Raw genomic sequence first — 26,787 nt, forward strand, 5'->3', positions numbered from 1 at the left:
TGGCACGAGCTCAAATCAGGTCTTCCTCCGTCGGCCGTTCTCGCAGGTCTGCACACGGATTTGCCCCCTGGTTCCCGCAGGCGATGGGGCCGCAGGGGCCGGCCGGGGGGGTTTTCAGCGGGCTCTGCGCGCCGACCTGCCGCTGGGACCCGCGCCTGGAACCCTCCCGACGAGCGCAGGTGAGCGCCTCCTGCCAGGTGGGGCGGCGCCACACGGGCGCCCTGGGTGTCCCCCTGAGCTCCTTCCGCAGCTCAGGCCACCCCCCGCCCTGACCTGGTAGAGCCCCGGGACAGGGTGCGGACCCCGTTCCTTCGCGCTCCGAGCCAGACGGACCCGTGGGAGGACCCCACGCCCGCTCCGCCCCGACCCCGCCGTCCCGCGCAGGCTGAGGTGACCCAGAACGGCAGGTGACCAGGGGCTCTCCGCCTGGAAGGACACCTTCGGCGGCCGGCGTGGGGAAAGGGGCCGGCCGGCCGGGGACGCCCCGCCGGGAGGAGGGAGCGGCCGGGGCCGCGGCTGGGAGGGAGGAGCGCCGGGAGGAAGAGGCCGAGCCGGGAGAGCCCCCGCCCCGGGAGGAAGGGGAGGAGGCCGGGTGTTTCCTGGCGCATTCCCGGCCAGCCCGAGTGACTCACTCGGCCAGGGAAACTCCCAGGGCCCGCCCAGGACCCCCAAGCCGCCGCGGACGCAGGTGAGGAACCCCGCTCGCCCGCGCCTGCCCTGCGGCCTCCGCGGGGTCCGGGTCCCCCTCGGAACCTGGGCCGGCCAGGGCGGCGGCGGGGCCGGGACGGAAGCCCCCCCCCCCCCCCCCGGCGGCGCGGCCTCCGGGATCGTCCTGGTCCCGGCGTCCCCCAGGTCCCGGCCCCGAGCTCCCGCGCCTCCCAGGCTCCAGGTCCCCGTATTCCCTGCACTGGCTTCCCAGGCCCTGCGCCCCCGGCCTTTCGGCCTCGGCCCCGAGCTCCCCGCCCCCGCGTTCCCCGCCTAGCGCCCCGGGATCCCGGATTCCGCGCCCCAGGATCCCGGATTCCGCGCCCCAGCACGTGGCACAGCTCCAGTGGGGAAGGAATACCTTAGTGTTTAACGTTTTTGTTGGAAAGTAAGGAGCAGGCAGATTGTTAATGTTGCACTAAGGTCGCGCAGCAAGATATGAACCCGTTTTTGTTTCGTGCCCCTGTGAGGACCGGAGGGAGCCTGGTCCGCGGAGCCATTCCGCGCATTCTTGGAGAGAGGAGTTTTGGGCTTTGTTAAGGAGGCGCGATTGTTACGGGGGCACCACTGTTTCGCACAAGCATCTGAATTGTGTATTTTAAGGCTGAAATGCGTGAGCTTAATTTGCAGCACATTGTGGGTGTGACAAGAAGGGTGCAAGAATAATTGGGAAACGGGGTTGATGGAGTGTATTTTAAGCTGAGAGGGGCGTCTGGACGGTGTCAGCTCCGCTGTTAAGTCCAGTCAGGGAGCGGCTGCTGATTGAGCCCAGCGCCGCGTGGTCGCCGCTGGGGACTGAGGCTCGGGAGCGTTTGTTTTCTGGCGGCGGAGGGCACCGTGGCCGCGCCGGGAGCGGCGGTGTTTCTTGGAGTCGTCCGCCGGACTCCGGAATGAGGCGTGGTCGGAGCCGCGGTGATGCCCGGTGCAGTGCGCACATTGCTATGCTTGACAGCTTGGTGGCTGCGACAGAGTCCCGGCCAGGCCGGGACCCTCGGGGGCCCCACGCATGCTGCCCTTTCCCTGCGGGTGGCCAGCGGCTTTCCAAGTGATGTCTAGATCTACAGGCACGGAGCCTGGAAGAACGAGTCACGTTGTGAGTGGGCGCGGGCCGTAGCAGGTGTGCACTCGTAGGGACAGTAGGGAGATAGTGCTGGTGCCCTCACTGCGACCGAGGCGCCCTGGAGTCGTGGCGGAGGACGTTTCCTGCGTTAAGACAGGTGTCAGTGCTGCGCTCAAGGAAAATGTATCCCCTAAGTTTGTGTGTGTGTTTTAAGTTTATTTTAAACTTTACGTATAGTAAGATTCACTTTTTGGTGTTCAGTTCAGTGAGCTTTAACAGGTGCGTGGACTGTAGTGACTTCCACTGCAGTCAGGATACTCAGGAAGGCAGCCTCTCTCCTCCCCGCTCTTGCAGCCACCTGTCTGTTCCTCAGTCCTCCTACTTTGCCCATTCCAGAATGTCACATGTGGGCTTGGAGTCTGGCTTGTTTCGCTTAGCATAAGGCGTTGGAGATTCAGCTATGCTCTGGTTTGTCCCTGAAGAGTAAAGATACAAGGGTCTGAAAAGTGTGGCTCTCAGATACAGCCTGAGAGAGAGACTAAAATGATAAAGTGATGAGGAAAATTACAAAACTATAGTTCATTAAAAACATTAAACAGTATGGAACCGTGTATACTAAAAGTGAAATTCCCTCGGTACTTCTAAGTAGTATAATAGTCTTTTCTGTGCACAAGCAATTTTTTAAATAACATAGTGAGATCATATTGCATATATTATCATCATACATTTTTCACTTAATGATGTTTGGTTACTTAAAGATCTTAGTAATCTTTACATGTTGATATATATAGTATATACACACAGATTTCCCTCAATCTTTTAAATAACCGTATAGTATTCTTTTTTTTTTTTTTTTTTGAGACGGAGTCTTGCTCCGTGGCCCAGACTGGAGTGCAGTGGTGCAAACTCGGCTCACAACAACCTCTGCCTCCTGGGTTCGGGTGGTTCTCCCACCTCAGCCTCCTGAGTAGCTGGGATTACAGGCACGCACCACCACACCCGGCTAATTTTTGTCTTTTTAGTAGAGACAGGGTTTTGCCATGTTGCCCAGGCTGGTCTTGAACTCCTGACCTCAAGTGATCTGCCCGCCTCAGCCTCCCAAAGTGCTGGTATTACAGGCATGAGCCACTGTGCCCGGCCAAATGACTATAGTATTCTGTAGTGTGGATGTTTCATAATTTTATCAGCCTCCTGTTGATTGACATTATAGTTATTTACTGTTTTTCACCACTACAGTCAATGCTTGTGTCTGTATCTTTGTGCACATACTCAAGTTTATAATGCTAAAGGTGACTTTGGGTTTAAATAATAGCTAACATCTCCTCCCTCTCTCCTTTCTTTTCTTTTCTTTTATGTTATTTTATGTTATTTTATTTTATTTTATTTTTTGTGAGACAGAGTTTTGCTCTTGTTGCCCAGGCTGGAGTGCAATGGTGTGATCTCGGCTCACTGCAACTTCCACCTCCTGGATTCAAGCAATTCTCCTGCCCCAGCCTCCCGAGTAGCTGGGATTACAGGCACCTGCCACCACACCCAGCTAATTTTTGTATTTTTAGTACATGTTGGTTTTGCCATGTTGGCCAGGCTGGTCGAAAACTCCTGACCTCAGGTGATCCACCCACCTCGGCCTCCCAACGTGCTGGGATTACAGGTGTGAGCCACCGCGCCCGGCCAAAACATATTTTATAGTGTGAGGTTTTAACTAACATGTCCAAGCTACTCTCATTGTTTTTCCTATTAAAATTTAGCCAGCCCTTAGAGGCCGTAGATAAAGCATGGATTAATTACATTGACATAATTTAAAAACCTTATTTTAGCCAGTGCAATAATATCAGACAAAGAAATAAAAGGCATACAAATTGGAAAGGAAAAATTGTCCCTTTTTGCTGACAACATGATTATCTACATAGAAAATCCAGGAAATCTATGAAAAAGCTACTAGAACTAATTAATGAGGTTAGCAAGGTCACAAGATACAAAGTCAACACACAGAAGGTGACCTTATTTTTCTTTTTTTTTTTTTTGAGACAGAGTTTCATTCTTGTTGCCCAGTCTAGAGTGCAATGGTGCGATCTCGATCTCGGCTCACCGCAACCTCTGCCTCCTGGGTTCAAGCGATTCTCCTGCCTCAGCCTCCCGAGTAGCTGGGATTATAGGCATGTGCCACCATGTCCGGCTAATTTTGTATTTTTAGTAGGGACGGTTTCTCCATGTTGGTCAGACTGGTCTGGAACTCCCAACCTCAGGTGATCCGCCCACCTCAGCCTCCCAAAGTGCTAGGATTATAGGCATGAACCACTGTGCCCGGCCTGGCGACCTTATTTCTACATACAGCAGTGCCCCTTATCCATGGGGAGATAAATACAAACTCAACACTATACAAGCTGACCTTATTTCTGTTTACAACAGTCCTCGTTATCCATGGACAATATGTTCCAATGGATGCCTGAAACCTCAGATAAGACAGAACCCTTTGTGTACTGTGGTTTTTTTCCCTATACATCTATGCCTATGATAAAGCTTAATTTACAAATTAGGCACAGTAAGAGATTACCAACAATAACTGTTCATAATATAGAATAATTATATACTGAATAAAAGTTATATAAATGTGTTCTCTCTTTCAAAATATCTTTGTATGCACTCACCTATTTTTGGAGGGCAGTTGACTGCAGGCAGCTGTAACTGGGGAAACAGAAATTGCAGATAATGAAACTATAGGTGAGTGGGGACTACTGTACTAGCAATGTACAATTAGAAAGTTAAATTTATAATTGTATAAATAATATACCTACTTTGTAAAATTCACCTACTTTTAAGTATACAGTTGGCTGGCCTGTGAATGAGGGGGTTAGAGATGCCAACCCCCTGTGCAGTTGAAAATCCGAGTGTAACTTTTTTTGAGACGGAGTTTCGCTCTTATTGCCCAAGATGGAGTGCAATGGCACGATCTTGGCACACTGCAACCTCTGCCTCCTGGGTTTAAGCTATTCTCCTGCCTCGGCCTCCCAAGTAGCTGGGATTACAGGCATGCGCCACCACTCCCGGCTAATTTTGTATTTTTAGTAGAGAGGGGGTTTCACTGTGTTGGTCAGGCTGATCTCGACCTCCTGACCTCAGGTGATCCGCCCGCCTCTGCCTCCCAGAGTGCTGGGATTACAGGCGTTGGCCACCAAGCCCGGCCTGTAACTGTTTTCTTTTTGTTGGTTTTGTTTTTTTTGAGATGGAGTCTCGCTCTGTCTCGGCTCACTGTAAGCTCTGCCTCCCAGGTTCAAGCGATTCTCTTGCTTTGGCCTCCTGAGTAGCTGGGATTACAGGCACCCGCCACCATGCCTGGCTAATTTTATGTTTTTAGTAGAGACAGGATTTCACCATGTTGTCCAGGCTGGACAAGTATAACTTTTGACTTCTCAAAAGTTAAAACTACGTGACTTCCCAAAAGTTAAAACTACGAATAGCCTGCTATTGACCAGAAACTTTACTGATAACATAAACAGTTGATTAACAGAGATTTTGTAAGTTATATGTATTACATACTGTGTTCTCATAATAAAGTAAGCTAGAGAAAAGCAAATGTTGTTAAGAAAATCATGAGGAAGAGAAAATAAACTGACTACTCATCACGTGGAAGTGGATCATCAGAAAGGTCTCCATCCTCAAAGAGCTCACAGTGAGCAGGCCAAGGAAGAGGAAGTGGATGGGTTGGTTTTGCTGTCTTGGGGGTGGCAGAGGCAGAAGTGGAGGAGGTGGAAGGAGGGGCTAGAGAGGCAGGCATACACCGTGTAACTTTTACTGGAAAAAGTCTGCAAATAAGTGGACCCGCATAGTTCAAACACGTGTTGTTTCAGGGACAACTGTACAGTAATTTTTAGAAGATTTCTGGAGCTGTGTAACCATCACCATAATCCAGTTTTTGTTTGTTTTGAGACAGGGTCTCACTCTGTCACCCAGGCTGGAGTGCAGTGGTGTGATCTCAGCTTACTGCAACCTCTGCCTCCTGGGTTCAAGTGATTCTCATGCCTCAGCTTCCCAAGTACCTGGGATTACAGGAGGTGCCATCAAGCCTGACTAATTTTTTTGCATTTTTAGTAGAGAAGGGGTTTCACCGTGTTGGCCAGGCTGGTCTCGAACTCCTGGCCTCAAGTGATTCATCTGCCTCGGCCTCCCAGTACTGGGATTACAGGCGTGAGCCATCGTGTCCGGCCTGTTTTTGTTTTTTTAATTTTAATTATTTTTTAAATGGAGATGGGGTATCACTGTGTTGCCCAGGCTGGTCTTGAACTCCTGGGCTGGAGCAATCCTTTCCTCCTGAAAGTGCTAGGATTACAGATGTGAGCCACCAGGCCCGGCCTTGCTCATCTGTTGATGGACAGTTAGGTTGATTCCATGTCTTGGCTGTTGTGAAAGGTACTGCAATAAACGTGGGGTACAGAGGTCTCTTGGACATATGGATTTCATTTCTTTTAGATATATACCCAATAGTGGTGTTGCTGGGTCATATGGTAGTTCTATTTTTAATATTTTGAGGAACCCCCGGCACTGTTTTCTACAATGGCTATACTGATTTATATCTCCACCAACAGTGTACAAGGGTTTCCTTTTCTCCACACCCTGGACAACATTTGTTATCTTTTGCCTTTTTGACAAGAGCCAGTCTGACAGGTGTGAGGTGATAGCTCATTGTGGTTTTGATTTGGATTCCCTGATGATTAGCGATGTTGAGCATTTTTTCATATACCTGTTGGCCACTTGTACACCTTATTTTGAGAAATATCCATTCAGATCTTTTACTATTGAGTTGTTTGAATTCTTTGTATATTTTCATTATTAATCCCTTATTAGTTATGTGGTTTGCAGATATTTTCTTGCATTCTGTAGATTGTCACTTTGTTGATTGATTCCTTTGCTGTGCAGAACCTTTTTAGTTTGATGTAATCCCATTTGTCTATTTTTTCTTTTGTGGCCTTTGCTTTTGAGACTTTATTGCCTCAAAATAAGCCAGGCACAGAAAGACAAGTACTGCGCGATCTCACTCATATGTGGAATCTGAAAACGCTGATGCCACAGAAGGACAGAGCAGAATGGTGGTTACCAGAGGCTGGGGTGGCTGGCGGAAGGGGAGAGAGGAAGATGTTGGTCAAAGGATACACATTTACAGTTAGATACAAGAGGGAAAGTCCAGAATAGGCAAATACACAGAGACAGAAAGTAGACAGGTGATTGCCTGGGGCCAGAAAGCAGGGGAGAGAGGATCAGTGCAGAACAGATAGAAAAAGTGAGAATAACTGCTAATGGTTAGGGAGTTTCTTCTCCCCACCTTTTTTTTTTTTTTTTTTTTTTTTTTTTGGACAAGGTCTCGTTCTGTCACGCAGGCTGGAATGCGGTGGGGCAATCATGGCTTACTGCATCCTTGACCTTTTGGGCTTAAGCGATTCTCCCACCTCAGCCTCTCCAGTACCTGGCACTACAGGTGTGCACCATCATGCCTGGCTAAATTTTGGTTGTTTGTTGTTTTGTTTTTTTTTTGAGACGGAGTCTCACTCTGTCGCCCAGGTTAGAGAGCAGTGGCGCGATCTTGGCTCACCGCAACCTCTGCCTCCCAGGTTCAAACGATTCTCCTGTCTCAGCCTCTTGAGTAGCTGGGATTACAGGTGTGCACCACCATGCCCGGCTAATTTTTGTATTTTTAGTAGAGGCAGGGTTTCACCATGTTGGCCAGACTAGTCTCAAACGCCTTACCTCAAGTGATCCTCCTGCCTCAGCCTCCCAAAGTGTTGGGATTACAGGCGTGAGCCACCGCCTAATTTTTGTGTTTTTTTATAGAAATGAGGTTTCACCTTGTTGCCCAGACTGGTCTCAAACTCCTGAGCTCAGGTGATCCCCCTGCCTGGGCTTCTCAGGGATTATAGGCTGAGCCACCACACCTGGCCACATTTAACTCTTTAATTCATTTCGGGTTGATTTTTGTCTATGTTGAGAAGCCAGGTCTGATATTATTCTTCTGTATGTGTGTATCTAGTTTTCTCAACACCGTTTATTGAAGAACCTATCCTTTTCTCATTGTGTGTTCTTGGCACCTTTGTTAAAAATCAGTGGGCTGTAAATGCATGCGTTTATTTCCAGGCTCTATTCTGTTCCATTGGTTTATGTGTCTGTGTTTATGCCAATAGTGTGCTGTTTGGGTTACTATATCTCTGTAGTTTTTTTTTTTTGTTTTTTGTTTTTGAGACGGAGTCTCACTCTGTCACCCAGGCTGGAGTGCAATGGCGCAATCTTGGATCACTGCAACCTCCGCCTCCTGGGTTCAAGCGATTCTCCTGCCTCAGCCTCTTGAGTAGCTGGGGATTACAGGTGTGCGCCACCACACCCAGCTAATTTTTGTGTTTTTAGCAGAGACGGTGTTTCACCATGTTGGCCAGGCTGGTCTTGAACTCCTGCCCTCAGGTGATCCGCCCACCTCAGCCTCCCAAAGTGCTGGGATTACAGGCGGGAGCCACCATGGCCAGCCTCTGTAGTATATTCTGAAGTCAGGTAGTGTGATGCCTCCAGCCTTGTTCTTTTGCTCAGGATAGCGTTTGCTATTCCAAGTCTTTTGTGGTTCCACACAAATTTTAGGATTTCTTTTTCTGTTTGTATGAAGAATATGGTAGGTATTTTGATAAGAGATTGCATTGAATCTGTAGATTGCATTGAATCTGTAGATTGCTTTGAATCTGTAGATTGCTTTGAATCTGTAGATTGCTTTGGGTACTATCTATTGTTTATTTGTTTTTTGAGATGAGTTACCCAGGCTGTTACCCAGGCTGGAGTTCAGTGGTGCAGTCATGGCTCACTGCAGCTTTGATATCCTGGGCTCAAGCGATCCTCCCACTTCAGCCTCCTGAGTGTCTGGGACTACAGGTGTAAGCCACCATGTGCAGCTACTTTTTATTTTATTTATTTTCTTTTTCTTTTTACTTTTTTTTTTTTGAGACAGAGTTTTGGTCTTTTTGCTCAGGCTAGAGTGCAATGGCGCAATCTTGGCTCACCGCAACCTCTGCCTCCCTGTTCAAGCGGTTCTCCTGCCTCAGCCTCCTGAGTAGCTGGGATTACAGGCGCCCACTACCACGCCCGGCTAATTTTGTATTTTTAGCAGAGATAGGGTTTCTGCATGGTGGTCAGGCTGGTCTGGAACTCCTGACCTCAAGCGATCTGCCTGCCTTGGCCTCCCAAAGTGCTGGGATTACAGGCGTGAGCCATCACGCCCAGCCTTATTTTATTTTTTAGTAGGGATGAGGTCTAGCTGTGTTGCCCAGGCTAGTCTTGAACTCTTGAGCTCAAGTGATCCTCCCACCTCATCCTCACAAAGTGTTGGGATTACAGATGTGAGCAACAGCACCTGGTCTATTAATTCTGTTGTTGCCAGTGTTTTGGTGTCATATCCAATAAATCATTGCCAAATCTGATGTCATGAAGCATTTCTCCTGTTTTCTTCTAAGAGTTTTATAGTTTTAGATCCGATGTTTAGGCTGTTGATCTGTTTTGAATTAACTTTTCTTTTTTTTTGTCTGTTTGGTTTTTTTTTGAGACAGAGTCTTGCTCTGTCGCCTAGGCTGGAGTGCGGTGGCACAATCTTGGCTCACTGCAAGCTCCGCCTCCTGGGTTCAAGCCATTCTCCTGCCTCAGCATCTCTAGGAGCTGGGATTACAGGCCCCCGCCACCACACCCAGCTAATTTTTTGTATTTTTAGTACAGACGGGATTTCAACATGTTAGCCAGGATGGTCTCGATCTCTTGACCTCGTGATCTGCCTGACTCGGCCTCCCAAAATGCTGGGATTACAGGAGTGAGCCACCACACCCGGCCAAATTAACTTTTCTGTATATTATATAAGGTAATGGTCCAACATAATTCATGTATGTGTGGATATTCAGTTTTCCTAACACAATTTGTTGAAAAGACTATTCTTTTTCCATTGAATGATCTTGACATCATTGTTGAAAATCATTTGACCACATATGTGAAGGTTTATGTCTGGGTTCTTTATTCTGTTTAATTGGCCAGTATGCCTTTCTTTATGCCAGTGCCACACTGTTTCAATTACTGTAGCTTTATGGTAAGTTTTGAAATAAAAAGGAGTGAAGTCTCCAACTTTGTTCATCTTTTTCAAGATTGCTTTGGCTATTCTGGGTTCTCGGAGATTCCTATGAATTTTAAAATGGGTTATTTTTGCAAAAACAAAGTGCTGTTGGAATTTTTAAAGGGATTGCATTGAGTCTTTAGAAGGCTTTGGATTGTATTGTCATCTTAACTATATTTTGTCTTCCAATCCATTAACAAAGGTGTCTTTCTATTTATTTGTATTTAATTTCAGCAGTGTTTTATATTTTTTAGTGTGTAAGTCTTTCACCTCCTTGGTTATATTTTTTTAAATTGAAACTTGTATTTAGCCATTTTGAGATTAATAACTTGAATAAGTAAAATTCATTTACACTACATTTATTCTTCATCTTTTGGATGCTGTTGTACATGGAATTAATTTCCTTTTAGGATTGTTCATTGCTAAAATATGGAAATGCAACTGATTTTGACATGTTGCTTTTGTATCCTGCAACTTCCCTGAATTCGTTTATTAGCTCTAATTAATAATTATTATGGAATCTTTGGGATTTACTACATATAAGATCATGTCATCCAGAGTTTCATGTGTTATGAGGCACAGAGGGACTGACCTTTTTATCATAATGTTTGTAGTAATTTTTGTCCGCAGGTCCGTTTTGTCTAATACTTGTCTAATGTTAGTATTGCCACTTCTCTCTCTTTTGGTTACTCTTTGCATAGTATGTCCTTTTGCATTCTTTTAGTTTCACCGTACTTGTATTTTTATATTTAAAATGTGTTTCTAGTGGATAGCATATAGTTGGTTCATGTTTTCTGTTTACTCTGTAAATCTCTGCCTTTTGATTTGAGTATCTTGTTCATTTACATTTAATGCAAATATGTATGTAGTGGGATTTACATCTGTCATTGTGTTATTTGTTCTCTTTATGTCTTATATCCAGAGAGCTGATGGCCACAGCAGCTCCGGCCTGATTTCTAATAGGAGGGTTATCTAATAGAAGGATTTCAGAGTATTCCAGGGACAAGATTTGCATTTGTATGAATTTTTTTGTGTTAAAAGCCTCCTAGAATATGGTCTCAAGAAATTAGCAATGTGTTTTTCACCATTGTGTTGGTTTAAGCCTGATGTGCATCTGTGCTATTCAGCACAAGCTCACTGGGCATTTGTTTTCCTGGTCGCTCCCCCTCCAACTTTCTTACGACTGTATTTCCTTCACTCACAGCCCATGCCGTGGGCTGTGGCTTGGCCTTCCATGGGGGCAGAGGTGATGTCTGTTGAACTGTGGCTCCCAGCTTTTTTAGATGGGAATAAGACAGATGTACAGTGATAGCCGCTGTGACCTTGTCATGCCCTGTTCTTTGCTTTCCCCTTCACATTCAGAGATTTTGCATCACAGGGGAGGGGGAAAAAACCCCAGAACACTCTGAAAGCAGTGGGTTTCATCTTGAAACCTGATTCTATAGCCAAAATTTGATGCTCAGAGCCTGTGTGGTCACTCTTTGCAGTCATGTTTTCCTGGCCAGGACAGTGGGGATGAGTGTTGATTTGTCCTTGAAGATACTCACAGAAGGAGGTGTGCTTGCTCTGAAGAACCACATAGCCCCACAGCTGAAGTGGTGAAGTTCTGCATTACATTTGAATCCCTGTCCAAAGCTCAACTTCTTAAGCTGTTCCTAGAAGGAACAGTCTCCATGAAACCAGTGAGCCTTAACACCACCTGGACTCATGGCTCACTGGGGCCAGCTGCCCCCAGAGATCATTGAATAACTGTGTGTGTTAAATTGAGCAGACTTGTGCATATGTACAAAAACTTCACAGACTCTCGAGAGGTAGCCTTGTTCCTGTCAAGGAGACCACAGGGATAAGGTTTTCATATGCACAAGTTGTGTTTTCTTGTTTGTCGTGATGACAGGGTGTGGAGGTGGTAGAGGTGATGTATTAGTCAGGGTTCTCCAGAGAAAGAGAAGCAGCAGGATACGTGTGGATGTGCATCTAGAGAGATTTACTTTAAGGACCTGACTCACAATGGTAGAGGCTGGCAAGTCCAACGTTTGCAAGGCAGGCCAATAGGCTAAAGACCCGGGGAAGAGTTGATGTTGAAGGCAGCCTGGAGGCAAGATTCCCTCTTTCTTAGGAGAGGTCAGTCTTTTTTCTTTCAAGGCCTTCAACTGGTTGGATGAGGCCCACCCAAATTATGGAGGGTAATTTGTTTCATTCAGAGTCTACTGGTATAGATGTTAATCTCATCTAAAAAGTACTTTCATAGCAACATTTAGATTGGAGTTGGACCAAAAACTGGGTACCATGGCCTGGCCAAGTTGACACATAAAAGCAACCATCACAGGGATTGATTTTTATTTTGTATTTAAGTAACTTGCGGTTTATTTATTTATTTATTTATTTATTTTTTGAGATGGAGTCTCACTCTGTCGCCCAAGCTGGAGTGCAGTGGCGCTATCTTGGCTCACTGCAACCTCCACCTCCCTGGTTCAAGCGATTCTCCTGCCTCAGCCTCTTGAGTAGCTGGGATTACAGGCATGTGCCACCACGCCTGGCTAATTTTTGTGTTTTTAGTAGAGACGGGGTTTCACCATATTGGTCAGGCTGTTCTCAAACTCCTGACCTCAAGTGATCTGCCTATGTCAGCCTCCCAGAGTGCTGAGTTCTTTTCTTTTTGAGATGGGGTCTCACTATGTAGCCCAGGCTGGTCGTGAACTCCTGGGCTCAAGTGATCCTCCCACCTCAACCTCCCAAAGTGCTGGGATTACAGGAGCCACCATGCCCGGCCTTCTTATATTTCAGTCACACATTTCAGGCCGACCTCACTGGTCACGTGGAATTGACTGTGACCTGTGACGGGCACCTGAGAAGCCTCTGGAGCTCTTGGTTGCCCTGATCCTATCCCAGGCCCAGATGGAGGGCAGACGTGCTATGTTGTAGCTGCAGGCTGTGGCCCTGGAAGTGTGTGTGAAGACGCAGGCCGGCACATGTCTTCCCACACACTGTGCGCAGGAAAGGTTCAGGTGCCCTGAGTTCTTCCTCTTCACATATGTCGGCCGCACGCCTGCAGACTTAGCCAAGACTGCATGGTGGAAAGTACGATAGGAACTCTGTGATTTCATTTAGTGAGATCTGGGAGCGTGCTCTGAAGTCACCTGTCCTGAGCCCCTCAGCCAGCAGGGCTTAGTCAGGCCCTGTCCAGGCCATTGTCACTTTTCAGGAAGACTCTCCAAGATTTATAAACAGGTGGTGGGTGACCTGTGCATTGTAGTCCATAGCCTGTTGCTGCCAGCAGCTCCTGGGAAGGGGCGATAGGAGAGCACTGCCTCCTTGTCCCATGTCCCAGCCGAATGGTAGAGCCAGTGCTTCAGGTATCCAGGTACCTCAGCTTGCTTGGAAAAGTTTAAATAAATCATGCATACTTATTAAGTATTCTCTTTTCATTTTTATCAGCTTTTTTTATTGGCTCCCCTGCAGAAAAAAAAAAAGGCAGAGGTGATTTTGGGAACCGCGGCGTCCCCTCGGCGTCTCTGAACATGCGCCGCTGTCTGTCTGTGTGTTCATAAACGTAAAGCTGTCTATTCTGGCTGCTGCTGTCTCATAAAGTGTGTGCACCAGATGCTAGCGAGTCTTACATGGATGCTGTCGAGATGTGGGAGGCAGCGTTGCTGTGTCTGCTGCTCATCGTGGGGTCTTTCCACATGCTGCCAAGTGGGTTCCCTTTCTCCACAAACTCGGAGCGAGGGTCTCGGTGGGCTGTCATGGGTGCAGACTCTTAGTTGAGAAATCTTCAGGATGGCATTGCCTTTCTGCAGCCTGTTGTTGGCCACAACTCAGGTCCTTCTTTATCCCCGGCAGGAACAAACCCCTCCTAAGCCTTTGTGTATTTATCTGCTAAGGCTGCCAAAACACAGTACCAGCGACTGGGTGGCCTCACCACAGACATAGTATTTGCTCACAGTTCTGGAGGCTGGACATCCAAGATCACAGTGTGGGCAGGTTGGTTCCCTCTGTGGCCTGTCTCCTTGGCTTGCAGATGGCCGTCCTCTCCCTGCTTCCTTGCGTGGTCTTCTCTCTGTGTGCATCCGTGTCCTAATCTCCTTGTCTTTTTTTTTTTTTTGAAACGGAGTTTTGCTTTTGTTGCCCAGGCTGGAGTGCAGTGGCACGATCTGGGCTCACTGCAACCTCCGCCTCCCGGGTTCAAGTGATTCTCCTGCCTCAGCCTCCCGAGTAGCTGGGATTACAGGCCCGCATCACCACGCCCTGCTAATTTTGTATTTTTTTTTTAGTAGAGATGGGGTTTCTCCATGTTGGTCAGGCTGGTCTCGAACTCCTGACCTCAGGTGATCCACCTGCCTCGGCCTCCCAAAGTGTTGGGATTACAGGCGTGATCCACTGCACCCGACCTAATCTCCTTGTCTTATAAGGACCCAGCCCTATTGGATGAGGGCCCACCCTGATGGATTCATTTTAACTTAATTATCTCTGTAAAGAATGGAGGCATTCTGAGGTCCTGGGGGTTAAGGCTTCAACACATGAATTTTGAGGGGACACAGTTCAGCCCATAACAGTTTGTTTCGTTGAAACGTGGGCTCTTCATTATCGCCTTTGATCCGCTGGGCCAAGCCCTTGTTGATGGGGCACCTCTGAACTCTCAGAGCCATGGGCTCCTGCTTCTCTGGGGACACCAGGGCAGAGGGAAGAGGCTGGGGCCTGGTGTGTCCACTACTAGGGAAGCCTAATTCCTTATCCCTGTTAGATAAAAATACAGGTGGTCTAGTATTTGCTTCTCTCATTCCAAGGAATCACAGTCACGCATCACTTACCAACAAGGATATGTTCTGAGAAGTGCATCGTTAGGCACTTCTGTCGTTGTGTGGGCATCATAAAGGGCATTTACACACACCCAGATGGTACTGCCTGCTGCACAGCGGGCTGCACGGTAGAGCCTGTTGCTCCCAGGCCACATGCCTGTGCAATGTGTCACTGCGGTGAATGCTGTGGTTAAGAGTGTTTGTGTATCCAAGCTTACGTAAACATAGAAATGGTACAGTGACACCATCTCAGCCCTCCACAACCTCCGCCTTCCAGGTTCAAGCGAATCTCCTGCCTCAGCCTCCCAAGTAGCTGGGATTACAGGCGTATGCCACCACACCTGGCTAATTTTTGTATTTTTAGTAGAGATGAGGTCTCGCCATGCTGGCCGGGTTGGTCTGGAACTCCTGACCTCAGGTGATGTGCCTGCCTTGGCCTCTCAAAGTGTTGGGATTACAGGCGTGAGCCACCGCACCCAGCCGGTAATTTAGGGTATTTTTAAGTAATTTTAAGTTTAGAGTATTTTTAAGTAAAATCTAGCCCTTTTTGCGTTACCTATATGTTGATATGTTTATTAATATATGTGTATACACACACACACACAATGGAATACTATTCAGCCTTTAAAAAGAAGGAAATTCTGTCATTTGTGACAAGGATAAACCTGGAAGACATTACGCTTAGTAAAATAAGCCAGGCCCAGAAAGACAGATACTGCATGACCTGATTTCTGTGTGGAATCGAGAAAATTTGAGCTCATAGAAGCAGAGAGTGGAATGGGGGTCGCTGCAGATAACCCATCCGGGCAGGCAGACGGGGCTGGGCTTGGAATCCGTCTCCTGGGCTCTGTGAATTTGGACAAATCACTTTCTCTGGACCTCAATTTCGCCATCTCTAAAGAAGGGGTTGAATGAGCTCAGACACTCCAAGGCTTCACGAAGTGCAGGCGGCTGAGATGTGCTGGTGTTAAAGGTGATTGAGGACAGGGTGGGGTCCCTTTTTCCTGGAGGGAACATGGAGCCCTGTGTCTCCGGTGCTCATGGCATCTTTGCCGGCTGCACTTGGTTCCCGACTCCCCGCGGAGCTGCCAGGCAGGGGAAACTGCCCTCCTGGCTTGGGGCATCGTGGCCGAGGTCAGCCAAAGGCCGAGACCTGCCTTCTTGCTGGGGCTGGAGGCTGCTTCCTGCCTTCCAGGCTGTGGAGTCTGCTGGCTGGGCTGCCGGGTGTGGGTGTGTGTGTGGGTGTGTGTGTGTGTGTTGAGGAGGCTGGTGTGTGTGTGTGTGTGTGTGTGTGTGTGATGAGGAGGCTGTGGAGTCTGCTGGCAGGGCTGCCGGGGGTGTGTGTGTGTGTGAGTGTGTGTGAGTGATGAGGTTGCGGAGTCTGCTGGTGGGGCCGCCAGTTGTGTGTGTGTGTGGGGGGTGGGGGATGAGGAGGAGTGGACTCACTCTGCATGGGGGTGGGGTAGGGTTCACATATTTTAAGCTCATCACCTGGCTGGGAAAGTAGCTGTTCTTGCTCCAGAAAGGAAAAAAAAAAAAAAAAGTATGTGAAGTGATAGATATGCATAATAGCTCGATTTAACCATTCCACAAGGTATGCATATATGTAAACCTCTCATTGTATGTGGTAAATATATACAATTTTTATTTGTCAACAATACCTTAATTTATATAAAAACATTCCAATCCATAGTTTCTGTCTCATAATAAATTAGTTTGGCCCATCCACAAAAAACAAAACCCAGCTCTTTTGCAATGATCTGGAGCATTCTCATTATAACACTGATGTTTACTCCCGGGGCTGACTGGGCCTGGAAGGTCCTTTCTACAAGCCGTCCTTACAAAGGCATGGTGTCCAGGCACCTCTCACAACTGGGGGTTAGAAGCTTTCTGCCCAGGAGTGCGTGACTCTGGGCAAAACCTTCCTCTGGGCAGACGCGGGCATGTTGCGGCTGTGCTCTGGCTGGTGAGATGGGTTCAGCCTGCGATATGTGCCAGCGTCTAGCCTGCCCGGGGCCATAGGAGTGAGGGGCGACCAAAACACACTTCCGCTCGAAGAGTCGGGGCAAGTCTGTTTGAGATGTTTCCCATTCCTTTCCCTTATGTTCACAAAAAGTTTTCAGGGGGATATTTCATTTTTTCTTATGTTATGTTATGTTATGTTATGTTATGTTATGTTATTTTTGAGACAGAGTTTTGCTCTTGTTGCCCAGGCTGGAGTACAATGGCACGATCTTGGCTCACTGCAACCTCCACCTCCTGGATTCAAGCGATTCTCCTGCCTCAGCCTCTTGAGTAGCTGGGACTACAGGCATCTCCCACCATGCCCGGCTAATTTTGTGTTTTTAGTAGGGACGGGGTTGCTCCATATTGGTCAGGCTGGTCTCAAATGCCCGACCTCAGGTGATCGCCCGCCTCTGCCTCCCAAAGTGCTGAGATTACAGGCGTGAGCCACCGCGTCCGGCCTTTCTTACTCATTTTAAATAACTTCAAACTTACAAAACATTGCAAAAATAAAAATAAGACAAAGAACACAATTCAAACACTTCTCTCTCCACTTGAGGCCCTTTACCTCTAGACACATCAGTGACTGTTTCCTAAGAATGAGGATGTTCTCTTGTGTGCCACAGGATACTTGTCCACTGCTGGCCCTGTTTAGAAAACACTTGCCGAGCCTTGTGCTGGAGCATGTGTTGCCCAGTTATTCATGTGTAAGAATGTTCCTCACAGGTCATGACAGCCAAGTGTCTGCAAACGGCGTTGGTTCTGAGCAGCAGGAGACAGGACATGTAGCCTGGTTTGTTGGTTAGGTGTTATAGCACGCACACGTCAACATGGTGCTTCAGGAGCACCGCCTGGCAGTGTGCATGCGTCTCGTAATAGCAGTGGGCCCAGTATGAATAGGTCAGGTGACGATATATAGATGATATCCTTTTTGTAACAACTCAACTAAAAGGTGCTTTTTAAGAATATAGATGAGCTATGGCCGGGTGCAGTGGCTCACGTCTGTAATCTCAGCACTTTGGGAAGCCGAGGCAGGTGGATCACCTGAGGTTGAGAGTTCGAGACCAGCTTGACCAACATGGAGAAACCCCGTCTGTACTAAAAAAAAAATAACAAAATTTAGCCGGGCATGGTGGCGCACGCCTGTAATCCCAGCTACTCGGGAGGCTTAGGCATGAGAATAGCTTGAACTAGGGAGGCGGAGGTGGCGGTGAGCTGAGATTGCACCAGTGTACTCCAGCATGGGCAACAAGAGCAAAACTCTGTCTCAAAAAAAAAAAAAAAAAAAGAATATAGATGAGATACAGTTTATGCAGAAGAAAGCAGGGGATCGATGCCTGGGGGTGTAGACCAAGGGCTCACTGTGGATCACAAGCAGAACTCTGCCTTTTGGTGTGGGCAGTGGGTTCGCACGTCTTTGATGTCATTAAACATTACTAATTATGGTGAGAGCAAGTCAGAGTCCAAGAATTATTATGTATCTGAGTCCCAGTTTTAAAAATCCTACTACCAGTCAGTTTGCTGAAATTTTTATTGATCTCAAGATTACTTTTAAATTAATTCTCTGAGATTACCTATAGTAGTGCTGCCTTGACACTGTTTCTCACCTGACCAGCTGTTTGGCTTCCCATAGTGGCCGCAGCAATTTGCAGAAACTGGGGCTATGATTAGAAACTGCTTCTTTCCCTGGGCCTGGGCTGGCAGAGTTCTTCCTCCTTGGTAAATTTAGAAGTGAAACAGGAAATTCCAAAGGGAAAGGCTAATATGATAAAAAGTTAGAACTTAGTTTCGAAGAAAATAGTAAGTGAAATGAAAAAGAAAGTAGCTTGACCTGGAAAAAGTTTTGTAGCAATTCTCACAAAGCTTTAATATCTTTAACGTTGTTAGTATAGTAAGTCCATCTGTCAGTTGCTGGAGAAAATACCAAGATTCCAAGGATTTTAAAAAAACAAACAGGCAAACAACCCAAGCTGGCAAGTTACAAATGAAGAAAGACAGGCAGGGGGAAGTGGCTCGTGCCTGTAATTTCAGCATCTTTGGGAGGCCGAGGCTGGAGGATCACTTGAGCTCAGGAGTTCAAGACCAGCCTGTGCAACAAGGCAAGACTCTGTCTCTACAAAAATTCAAAAAAATTAGCCAGACATGGTGGTGCACACCTGTAGTCCCAGCTACTTGGGGGGCTGAAGTGGGAGGATCACTTGAGCCTGAGAAGTCGAGGCTGCAGTAAGCCGTGATCACATCACTGCACTTTGGCCTGGTTGACAGTGAGACCCTGTCTCAAAAAAGAAGAAAAACAAGCTGGTTAATGCATAAAAATATGTTTCATCTCAGTGATAATAAAAGAAATGAAAATTAAGGCCAGGCGCAGTGGCTCATGCCTGCAATCTCAGCACTTTGGAAGGCCAAAGCCGGCGGATCACTTGAGGTCAGGAGTTCGAGACCAGCCTGGCCAACATGGTGAAACCCCGTCTCTACTAAAAATACAAACATTAGCCCGGCGTGGTGGCGAGCGCCTGTAATCCCAGCTTCTCGGGAGGCTGAGGCAGGAGAATCACTTGAACACAGGAGGCGGAGGTTGCAGCGAGTCAAGATCATGCCACTTGCACTCCAGCCTGGGTGACAGTGAGACTCCATCTTAAAAATAAATAAAATATAAATAAATAAAAGAAATACAAATTAAAAGAACATTCAGATTAAATTATAAAAACAGAAGTGACCTCTGGATTCTGTTGGGAAGTGCCATGCTGCTGTCTGGCTCCACCTTGTTCGTGGGCCCCTGTAGGAGGGCACCTGGCCCAAAGCCACCTGCAGCTTTAGAGACATTGTGTGACCTAAGAAACTTCCTGGGATGTGCTGCTAGGAAAGTCATCTGCAAACACACTCCAGGCTTTTCTGCCCAGATGTGGTACTGTCAGGCTTGTCTCATGCCTAAGCAGGAGGAGGGCGGGCCGCCCCGAAGCAGGCTGTGGTTCATGCATGGGCCGGTGGTGTTTCCTTCACATGTTCTGGATGTGCAGGTGTTGCTGTAATGATGGAAGAGATTTGTATGACCTCAGTGAAAGAGCTGCTCTCTGCTTTTGTTCCTTTGATGGACAGCTAAATGGCCTGGATGCCTTTCCCACAGTTTTCGTGAAGACCCGGAGGGAGCTGGCTTTAAGATCAGGATTCTGATTTACCTGAGAAGCTCCCCCTTAGGTCCCTGTCGGTTCACAGTCACTGGGGATGTTCTGTGGCACCGCCTGCTTATGGAGCTCCTGCCTCTGCAGGACGTCTCCAGCAAGGTGCCTGGGACATCCCAGAACACAAGCCCGCTGAAATGGGGCACCCAAAGGCACAGACCACCCTGCTGCGTGGGACCTGTGAGGTGTCTTGGTGCCTGTAGAGGAAGCTGGTGAGGTTGATGCTGGTGTTTCCAGCCCAAGTGTCTTGACAGCGGGACCCTTGATAGAGATTGGGGAGTGAGGTGTAGTGTAGGTGGTAGCTAAGGTCATGGGCTTGACCTCAGGCTGGAGGCAGTAGGGGATCCCGGGAGACACTCTGCCCACAGGCCGGGCGCAGTGGGGGAACCTGGGAGACACTCGGCCCACAGGCCAGGCGCAGTGGGGGAGCCTGCAGCTCCTTGTGGGTGCACTTGGTGCAGGAGAAGGGCTGAGCTGCTACTGGGCTATGCCAGACCCTGGCAGGGCCAGGCCACAGCCAGGCCAGCCAGGTGGGGATTCGGGGGTTCAGGTCCTTACTGGGGGAGGGAGAGACAGGGAAAGAAGAACAGGCACATCAGGAGGTGTGGATGCTGGGTGAAGATGATCTGGTGGCTGCCGTGTAGCCTTTGGTCATCAACCTGCACCCTCCTGGGCCCTGAGAGGAGAACCTGAGAGGCTGGTGGGGAGGGGGAACACGGGGCTCGATCGCCCGTGGCGCCTGTTCCTCAGCCATGTGCCGCAGGACCCAGCAGATACACGGTCTGTCGGACACAGTGATAAGGTGGGTGGCAGCCAGTTCCCTTTCCTTCAAGACGCAGGAATCAGAGCAGGCTGAGAACCCCCAGCCAGAATGGCGAGCAGTGGAATTGCTTTGTCAAGTGCCCGAGGTCATGCCTGGTGCCCAGCTGAGCCCATGGCCTCCTGAGCAGGCGGGACTGCCCGGCCATGCGGGCCACGCTACTGAGGCACGTGAGGCAAGCCACGGGGCTGCGGCAGCCTCCCTGCCCCTCTGGGCTCAGTGTCAGCATCTGTGAATGGGGACCCCCACTCTTCTCCTGAGCGTGGGAGCACCCCCTCTGTGGTGTGACTGTCCTCCCGGAGGCCACCATGGGTGGGTCTGCTCTAACAGAAAGAGTAGGTCGAGCGGGAAACGCTGTCTTCTTCCCTTTGTGCCTTTTAAACATGCACTAGATCCGGGTGAAAGATGAAGGAATGGCCGTCGTCGAGGAGCATTCCTTAATTGTTTATGCTGTGTGTTGCCCAGGTGCACACAGGTGGGAGAGAAACAGCCCCTCCCACCAGCCAGATCCCTACCCAACCCAGGCATCTGCCAGGTGGGCTGGTGGGGCTTCCCCGAGCTCCTCTGTGTGCCTGGCAGCCCAGCCCTGGGCTGAGGTGCGTGTTCTCATTGTCCTGAGAGCCCCACCTGGGGCAGTGGGAATGGTGGACGGCACAGCAGGTCCTCCATGGCCCAGGGGTGTGGGAGACGGAGGGAGGCCCTTGGGTGTTCTGTGAGCGATTGAGACTTTATTCTGTGGAATACTGGATCCCATCTCTGCCTTTTATTAATTATTTTAGCATCCAAATAGTTTTTTTCATACACATTTGACAGATAAAGACAGAACTGCTCTCCCTTGCTCTCCTGGGGCACTCTGGGGTTTCATGGCGCGTGGTTTGAAAACCACAGCTGTAGGCAGAGAGAACCAGTGAAAGCGTGAGCAGGAGAGTGACAGGAAGAGAAGCAGAGGTGAGTGCAGGTTTGGCGGCGCCTGGGGGATCAGAGCGAAGCTTGGGGGAGGGCGATGTCAGGAGGTTGTGAGACCACTCGGTCTTAGGAGACCCCTCCCAGAGGCAGCCTGACCTTGGCCGAAGGGGCTGCAGCCCCAGGGTGGGGGGTGGAGGCCGTGTGGCGTGGGGACGTGCTCTTTCTCAGGGTTCCTTGGCACACTCTTGTTTTAGACGTCAGCACCTCATTGTGATTTTCAAACTTGATTCCTGTTTCTCTGTTGATGAGGCCGGTCTTTTGAGCTGGTTTTGAGTGGCCGCTTTTGAGGATGGAATTTGAAGTTATGTGCATTAAAAAAAGCAGATTACCTCACACCTGTAATCCCAGCACTTGGAGAGGCTGAGGCAGGCAGATCACCTGAGGTCAGGAGTTCGAGACCAGCCTGACCAACATGGTGAAACCCCGTCTCTATTAGAAATTCAAAAATTAGCCAGGCGTGGTGGCGTGTGCCTGTAATCCCAGCTACTTGAGAGGCTGAGGCAGGAAAATTGCTTGAACCTGGGAGGCAGAGGTTGCAGTGAGCCGAGATTACGCCAGCCCGGGTGACAAGAACGAGACTCCATCTCAAAAAAAAAAAAAAAAAAGCAAATTACTTCAGTAATAAAGCTAGGCTAGAAGATGTTATATTGGTTTTTAACTATGCACTTTTTGCCTTGCTGGTCATGACAGCCTGTTTCTATGCTGCAGCCGTGCGGTCAGGCCGTTTAACCTGGGGAAAACCAGCTGCAGCCATGCTGGCACGGTCCCCTGCTTCCAAATACAGAAGAGCACATTCTTTCTACACCTGGGAGAGAAAGGGACAAAGCATGCTTTTCTTCTTCAGATGATTTATTTTATGCCTATTTTACATGAACAGATTGCACAAAAATACTGGAAGTTTCTACTTTTCTGGAAAGTGCCATCATTTTGCATATAGAAGAGGAAGAAAATCAGCTCATGCCTTGTGCACATTTGCAGAAACATTTCATAGTTTGTCTTTGTTTGATTATGCTGTTTAGTTGGACAAGTGGAATGCTTACAAGTTGTAACATTTTTTTTTTTTTTTTTGAGATGGAGTCTTGCTCTGTTGTCCAGGCTGGAGTGCAGTGGCACGATCTCGGCTCACTGCAAGCTGCGCCTCCTGGGTTCATGCCATTCTCCTGCCTCAGCCTCCCTAGTAGCTGGGACTACAGGCGCCTGCCACCATGCCCGGCTAATTTTTTGTATTTTTAGTAGAGACGGGGTTTCACCGTGTTAGCCAGGATGGTCTCGATCTCCTGACCTCGTGATCCTCCTGCCTCGGCCTCCCAAAGTGCTGGGATTACAGGCGTGAGGCACCGTGCCTGGCCAATTTTTTGTATTTTTAGTAGAGATGAGGTTTCACTGTGTTAGCCAGGATTGTCTAGATCTCCTGACCTCGTGATCCACCTGCCTCGGCCTCCCAGAGTGCTGGGATTACAGGCGTGAGCCACCGTGCCCGGCCACAAGTTGTAAAATTTTTACATGACTGGTTTGGAAATGCTGGAAAGACCCTCTTTCTAGCAAAGCATCCCTCCACCTCTCTCAGCGCAGGCCGCAGTGGCGGGAGTTAGTGTCGGCGTGCCGCCTGCCACAGCACTGCTGCCTGCATGGCGCCGACGCCTTCGCTTCTGCATTTTCTGGATTGTGGCTTCTCCACGTTTTGCAACCTTGGTGTTGAGCTGTCTTGGCAGTTTCTATTTTAACACCTAGAGAGATGACTGTTCGGTCCCTGTGAAAAGCTCCCTCTTGACCTAGGGTGGAAAGAGAAGTAAATACGTCTCAAAAGTTTATCCTCTAATGTGGTAAAATACAAGGTCCCTCCGTGGCCAGGGGCTGGCTGGAGTGGGCAGTGCACGTTGTCCCTGTGTGTGCAGCCACCATTCTGCTGTGCGTTCGCTGGCATCTTGGGAGCCTGGGCCCGGCCACAGTGGCCGCATGCACACTGCTGTCTCGGGGCGGCAGTGGGGCCGTGGGGCCATCTGGGTGGTGTGGCCACCCGTTCCCCCTTTACCAGCCCCCACCCTTCCTGGCCACCTGCCCCGAGCCTCCCCTGAGATGCCCGTCTCCAGAGCCCTTGACTTGTTTGACTCCTTTGTTTTGTCTGGTGTCCAAGGCCGGTTTCCCACGGGGCCTGTGTTCTCCCAGGGATGCTAGCTTATTGGAAGACACACACTCTCACACACATACACACTCACACATACAAACTTTTTTTTTCCTTTTCCCTTTTAATCTCTTGGCACCACCTCTGCTTCCAGGTTAAAGTTAGTCTTGGCTGCTTTAATTTCCATTTGTTTTTGCAGCCTAATAGTGTCTTTTTTCATTTTCAAGACTGTTGAATTATGCCAGGACTCAGGGTTATGACCTACTGACTGAGCTGCCTGCTGAGCACGAGAGACATCTCTTTCTTCCCAGCCACCTGCCCTCATGCTGCTCAGACACAGGGAAAAGGACCAAATCACATTTATTTATTTTTTTTGAGACAGAGTCTCACTCTGTCGCCCAGGCTGGGGGCAGTGGTGCAATCTCAGCTCACTACAACCTCCGCCTCCTGGGTTCAAGTGATTCTCGTGCCTCAGTTTCCCAAGTAGCTGGGATTACAGGCACCTACCACCATGCCCAGCTGATTTTTGTATTTTTAGTAGAGACAATGTTTCGCCATGTTAGCCAGGCTGGTCTCAAACTCCTGACCTCAAGCCTTGGTCTCCCAAAGTGCTGGGGTTAGAGACGTGAGCCACTGTGCCCAGCCCCAAATCACATTTAAAAAACATTCTGTGATTCACTGTTCTTTGTTTTGAAGCATGTGATGACTGTGGGGTTTTTACAAAAATCACCCTCCCATCTTCTGGGATGTCTGCTGTGTGCAGAAGTGAGGCCCAGGGCCTCTCTGGGAACTGGGCTCCCCAAGGGCAGCATGGGGAGGCACTGGCTGACGTCCTGAGCCCGTGAGCTTGCAGGGGGAGTGTGGCGAGGGCTGGCCACATCTGGATGGGTTAAGGACCAGGAGCCTGGGCGGATCTGCCCGTTTTCTAGTTGGTGGAAGCACTGGTGCATGCCTCCTTTGCCTTTGCCCCTTGGCCTGCTGTCCCCAACTTTCTCCAGCATCTTCAGGGCTTTGCTGGGGCCAGCAGGGCAGGAGAGGGGTTGGGTCCTTGACCCTGCTCCCCTGCCTCCCCAGCCCCTGCTGCCTGCCCACGCCAGGGCAACTCTGTCTGTGGCTCCAGCTCCGTGCTGCCTCTGTCCTGCCCCTCAGGCCTGAATCGGTCTCCAGCACCTCACTCGCACTTGGAAAGTGGCCATCTGTACCTCTGTGCCTCTGGCCTTGACCCCCTGGGTGGGCACCCGGCACTGGGTCAGGGCAGTTCTCAGCCTTACTCTGCGGCTGTGGGCCCCGGGGCAGCTGGCGACGCCATCCAGCCTCCCTCCACTCATTTGCCATTGTGTCAGGGTGGCCTCCACCTTAAGGCAGCTGGAGGACCACTTCTTGAGACTGCATCTGTGTGGATCTGAGGCTGAGGGGCAGCCAGTGACATGTGGAAGGAAGGAGGTGGACCCATGGAGCCCCCAGCATGCCCTGTGGGCACTGCCCTTCAAGTGGGTGGCACTGGGAACCTTTGCCTGCTGCCCACCGTGGGTCACTTGAAGCCCATCTGGGGTTCCATGATCGAGCAGGTGAGTGAGGTGTGCAGCATGATGTGAGCTCAGACGCGCAGCCCGTCTGCCACCGCCCGGTGGATGTTGCTCACTCTGCAAACTGCCCTGCAGCTGCCTAGAGCAGAGGTGCATCCTGACCCACGAGACACTCAGAGATTGACCCGGGACTCTGAGGACATCACTGGAAGAGCAGCCAAGTATGATGAGTATGTCCTCCTTTGAAATCTTTATTTTTAAAAACTCTTAAATTTACAAAATAAACGAACTGATGGCTTGTTAAAACAGCAGTTCCCCTACCATATTTAAATTCATTTTTATATCTTGACGAACTATAGGATTTGGAATCAAACTTGAGGGTTGAGAACTGCTGCTGATAGAAAATCAGTCAAGGAAGGAAAAAACATCTCTTTATGTTGTTCAATGACATAAACTGAGGGTGGGCATGTTCATTTTGGGTCGGTTCGCCGCCTGGGGAGGCAACTGGAACTGTGGCACGGTAGCGCCTTGTGACCGAGCTCGTGCAGGTCTGGCTGGCCTGTTTTGCTCCCAGCAGTGTGCCCTTTCTGCATGGAGCACGTATTAGTTTCGTGATCGGCAAAATACCAGCTCATGTGGGTTCCTACCCGGCAGACAGCGCAGGGAATCTGCGTCCCGCCTGGGTGACTCTGTCCTACCTGTTCTTGGCTCTGTGTTCATTTGCCAGGGCTACCATTAACAAAACACCACAGATCAGGCAGGAATTTCTTTCTCTCAGTTCTGGAGCTGGGAGTCTGAGATCAGGGGGCCAGCAGGGTTGGCCTCTCTTGTGAATGGCCACCTTCTCTCTGTGTTCTCTTGTGGTCTTCCCTCTGTGCCTGGTCACGCATTGCCCTGCTCTGATCAGGCCCCAAGCAGTGGACATCAATGTACCTGTCCACGCGAGCTGAATTAGCAGAGACAGAAATGCGATCCTATTGTTTTGTTTTGTTTTTGTTTTTTTTTTTTGAGACAGTCTTTGCTCTGTCACCCAGGCTGGAGTGCAGTGGCGCAATCTCGGCTCACTGTAAGCTCCGCCTCCCGGATTCACACCATTCTCCTGCCTCAGCCTCCCGAGTATCTGGGACTACAGGCGCCCGCCACCGCGCCTGGCTAATTTTTTTGTATTTTTAGTAGAGATGGGGTTTCACTGTGTTAGCCAGGATGGTCTCGATCTCCTGACTTCGTGATCCACCCGCCTCGGCCTCCCAAAGTGCTGGGATTACAGGCGTGAGCCACCGCACCCGGCCCTGATCCTATTGTTAAACTCTAAAGTGCTGGCTGGTAGCACCGGCAGAACAGTTTGTATGCCGTTCCAAATATGTGACTTTAATTACGCTGTTGGATATTTGCACTGTGGCAGCCACTTATAAAGGCTGGTCAGATACAACTGAGGCTCCATTCCAGGGGCAGTGGACACTGGCTTTGCAGTGACCCGGCCAGACCTGGTG

General features: G+C 49.3%; 1 protein-coding gene and 1 long non-coding RNA gene across 3 annotated transcripts in view; one reads left to right on the top strand and one right to left on the bottom strand.

Annotated features, from left to right (window-relative positions):
* The first annotated feature begins 554 nt into the window (after nucleotides 1–554).
* The window catches only part of CYFIP1 (cytoplasmic FMR1 interacting protein 1), a 112,519-nt gene continuing 86,286 nt past the window's right edge, over nucleotides 555–26,787 (top strand). The window contains exon 1 of one of the 2 annotated variants that reach the window (XM_063653087.1): nucleotides 555–688. The gene's annotated coding sequence lies outside the window, so the exon portion shown is untranslated. The remainder of the gene's footprint in view (nucleotides 689–26,787) is intronic. The other variant, XM_063653086.1, reaches the window with a different exon arrangement.
* On the bottom strand, nucleotides 2,082–5,518 carry LOC134738235 (uncharacterized). Its single transcript, XR_010123836.1, has 3 exons — nucleotides 5,380–5,518; nucleotides 4,414–4,450; nucleotides 2,082–2,241 (listed from the first exon to the last, which is right to left on the bottom strand). It is a non-coding gene; the product is annotated as an uncharacterized LOC134738235 (long non-coding RNA).

Source organism: Pongo pygmaeus, chromosome 16, assembly GCF_028885625.2.
Source record: "Pongo pygmaeus isolate AG05252 chromosome 16, NHGRI_mPonPyg2-v2.0_pri, whole genome shotgun sequence".
Taxonomy (NCBI): Eukaryota; Metazoa; Chordata; class Mammalia; order Primates; family Hominidae; genus Pongo; species Pongo pygmaeus.